The sequence below is a fragment of the Silene latifolia genome, chromosome 6 (genome assembly GCF_048544455.1).
Source record: "Silene latifolia isolate original U9 population chromosome 6, ASM4854445v1, whole genome shotgun sequence".
In the NCBI taxonomy this organism is placed as follows: domain Eukaryota; kingdom Viridiplantae; phylum Streptophyta; class Magnoliopsida; order Caryophyllales; family Caryophyllaceae; genus Silene; species Silene latifolia.
The window spans coordinates 6,813,638-6,817,714 of NC_133531.1; the positions used below are offsets into that span (position 1 = coordinate 6,813,638).

Here is a 4,077-nt window from a genome sequence, read left to right on the forward strand (position 1 = left end):
TAAGGTAACACGAAAAAAAATCATTTTAATATATAGGTACGATGTATTGCTATCTGATTTAATTTTTTTTGCGTTTATATTAGGTCACTAAGAACATAAAAAATAATTTTGGAGCGCTTACAGCCCGCACTTTTAAAACTCGATAATTGATTTCGCCAACGCTCAAACTACATTCACTCGCATAGCGCACATAGATTTTGTTTAGTTGCCTTTTCTTCTTTGTAAACTTTAAAAAGATTCATCAATGGCAATACATAGATAAGATAAACATTGAAAAGTGATGCCCGATATTTCAACAACTTACGTAAAAAAAATAGTCCAAGCACGTAAGTTTAGTAAAGAATCAATTCAAAACACAATAATTAATTCAAGGTAGATCAACTATGATATAAACAACCATATATAATTAAAGAGACTAACTTAGTCTCCTTAGCTTCAACCTTCATTTGTACAATTATTTACACCCACAAAACTGCGAATCTCCTAATTATGCTATGTCAATGGACAGTAGTTGTGCTGCACCAAGGGGCCAATAATCAAGGTATATATGCATTGCCTTCTTGTCTTTAAATCCTTTCAACCTTTAGATGCATTGCCTTCTAATTACTGCCAAAAACTCAAATTTCATAAAAGGAGATCATTAGCAGAGATGTGCATGATGAGCGTAAATATCATAAATGAACTATTCGTATGTAATTAGAACACGAAGAGGAAATTACAGAAAATTAATTCTGAAATACTATGTATAAAGTCAAAGTACACAAATTCTCATTAAAGACGGACACTATCCGTCACAAGCTAAAGATGGATAGTGCCCCTCTCACAATATGCAAGTGACACTATTCATGGGTGCTCCATTTCCCCCTCACTTGCCCTTCTACTTATCTTATTGTAAGAGGGGCATTATCCGTCTTCAGCTTGTGATGGATAGTGTCCATCACAAGCAAGACGCTTTGGTCAAAATAAGAGTGAAACAAATGAAGTTAGTTTCCATTCGGTGCAAGTAAGAGTACTAATATGTCACCATAACTACATGGATGTAGTCTCCTTACAAAGCAACTTGAATCGAAGATTTGATTCAACACTAAATAAGGGGAGCTAGATAAATATAGCTAATTCACAATGGCCCAAGATAAATTAAGCAAAAAATGCTCTATCTCATTCTATATCCCTATTTTCTACGGAGTATATGGTCTACCTAATGTTAAACCCTCTTTCATTTAAGGCGATCAAAAATTTGTTAAATTTATATGCAACATAAGTTATTGGACCCAAGGAAAAAGAAATGTCAGCAAAAGAGATAATGAAGTAATTTAAAAAATCATGATTAAGTAAGCATAAATAAAACTCAACTTAAAATAAATAGTAGTAACAAATTGATAATAGACTTTTACGGTTTTACCAAAGCTGTATAACAATGTCAAAACTGGCCTTCTTTAGAGGTGAACTTCAGCAAGACACGGAACATTTAATAGGAAATAAGTATAAAAAAACATTTTGCAGAAGAGAGAACATCAGACAAAGAATGAGGAGTGCCCGAAATGATAAGGGAATGAAAAAGAGGAATTTGTGACGCATAAGAGAGATGGGAACCAAGAATTTCACAAACTTGTGATCCTTGGATGACAAATTAAGAAAGACCAACCAACAAAATTACTCTCGTGACACTTATCATAACATAGATGTTTAGCAGTAAATAATTGAAAGAATTGAAAAAAAACCTACTAAGTAAATTGATAAATGATAAGTTCTACGGTCCACAATCAAATCCTCTACTTTCAAGGAGCGCATGCGCAACCACAATTTTGGGTTTCATATCGAACAATGAAATTGTTTTATAAAATATGGTATCAAAATAAGGAGTCCTGCATGCCTCCTAATCTCCTATATGACCAAATAATATACTCACGAGTAAATAGATAAAAATCAATAGATTACTATACACACTTGGTTATATCATGTATACGCCCTTGAAAATTTCTCTCAAAGTGATGCAAAGTTCGAGCACCTGTTATCATGATTCAAGAAACTCACGAGTAAGACAATACGGGGTAACTTTGTTTAGGATAACGCATAATCATTATTAGGAGTTTAGACATACCCCAACGATATAACATGGCTAATTACTAATTAGCAATAACAAATTCCCGACATCTTTGAATTTCTACATCCTGCAAATCAAAAGTAAGCTATTTTAGAAAGTACATAGTATAATTAGTGACTTGGTGTCCAAATTCAAGGTATCAATAACTGTTTCAAACCTTTTGTCTATGGATATATAGCATGTTGCAGCGCAAAAACTCTGTCATAATTCTAAACGGAAGTATAGAATGAGTAGTATAAAAATATCACTAATCAAAACACATACCTTGGTGCAGAATAACAAAATTGAACTTTGGATGAGATAACTAAACTTGACAACAGAACGGCCGATAAATTTAGGGAAAAAACGGCACTGTTAAACTAATAGAGAATTCCTGCTTTACAGATTCAGGATCACCAGAGAAAAACTGAAACATGCGCCTGCAATTCCAAAATCAAACAAAATTCAGGATGAACGAATCAGAACATAAACGACAAACATCAACAAAGCCCGCGATATAGAATCTGTCACATAGTAAACATATAACAAACTCATCGAACTAACACATAAAACCCTCAATTTCCTTCAAATTATAAAGTGATGATATTTGAGAAAAAAAACTAAGAGGCCAAGTACTTCAAAACTGATCATGTTGATGAAAGTCGGTCAACTACTTCGAAATTGAATTCGCTGATGAAATCAATTCAGTAATTGAAATGAATGGATTAACATAAAGAAGTTGATTAGGTTGAGCACAATATCAACATCTTTATAAATACTTGAATCAAATACTTGAATTGAGCAACAGATGATAGGAACAACAAATTACATTACATCAAAAAATATTGAAAGAACTTACGACCAAACATGTAATTGTTATATGTCATAAAATCTAAATCTTGATAAATTCATATCTAAAGATGATAGGCATGTTGCAATTTAGGCATAGTCTGTCTTACTGCGAATTGAAAAGATCACCTTTTAATAAATTGAAAACACGCAAACTTTAAATCTAGAAATAGACAAAGATCATAACTCAATAAATTGAAAAGATCACCTTTCAATTAACAGATTTTGGGTGGAACATTTAATAAATCTCATTGCGAATTAGAGTAGAGGTCGAATTTCCTTTGGGGGGAAAAAATAATTTGTGATATGAGAACATGTAAATAGGAAATTTCTGGATGAAATATATGAAAAACAATTTATAAAAGTAGCGTATGTTTTGTGTATAAAGATGACGGCTACTGCGAATGAACAATAGGAGCATTCATTTAGGGCTTTTGGAGTAGGCGGGAAAAAAACTCAGGAGAGCAAGACACGTGTATGGTATGACGTGGTATGGTTATTGTTTTATAAGTTTATATAGATAATCTGGTAATGTAACAAAATCATTTATTTCTTACATCGTTATAAAAATTGAACTTATATTAATAGCGCAATTTGGTATTGAACTATTGATCACTCGTAATATACATGTAAATACGTGATTAAAGTTGGTATATAATTCTTTCAGTGTTTTGTATATAAAAAAAAAAATTATACTAGTATAAGTGGTGTTTGCTTAAACTTCTAAAAATATTTTACTACAAGGAGTGATGGTTATAAGAAATCTTGTTAAATTACACATTATAGTCGTTTTGAATGAATTTTTGTTATTTCTTCTGCTCGGATTATTTATTTATTAGTTTTTGTTCCGGGTGTAATTTCAGAGCAGTTATATGTTACCACCCGTGCTTGTAGAATGACGTCTTTAGTTGAATCCTCCTTGCGGTCTCCTGAAACGATGAACAAACTGAGGGCTCGGCTTTGGACCGAGCGAACTCACTCCGACGCTCAAGTCAGTAACTTAGAGAGGTAAGTGGTTGTTACTTGGCAAAGTACGTATTGTAGAGAGATAAGGAAGATATTACCAGATGAATAGTGATTCTTAGGTTAAATTGTGGATCCTTTTCTCAATGATAGTTGAGGAGTATTTGTAGACTTTCACCTTT

At 32.5% G+C, this 4,077-nt stretch overlaps 1 long non-coding RNA gene across 2 annotated transcripts; it reads right to left on the bottom strand.

The window, feature by feature from the left end:
* Positions 1 to 347: 347 nt before the first annotated feature.
* On the bottom strand, positions 348 to 3,445 carry LOC141586198 (uncharacterized). Of its 2 annotated transcripts, XR_012519479.1 has the most exons (5): positions 3,141 to 3,445; positions 2,369 to 2,523; positions 2,102 to 2,171; positions 1,948 to 2,008; positions 348 to 606 (listed from the first exon to the last, which is right to left on the bottom strand). It is a non-coding gene; the product is annotated as an uncharacterized LOC141586198 (long non-coding RNA). The 2 variants fall into 2 exon arrangements; XR_012519478.1 differs by having other exon boundaries at positions 1,948 to 2,171.
* Between the last annotated feature and the right edge of the window lie 632 nt (positions 3,446 to 4,077).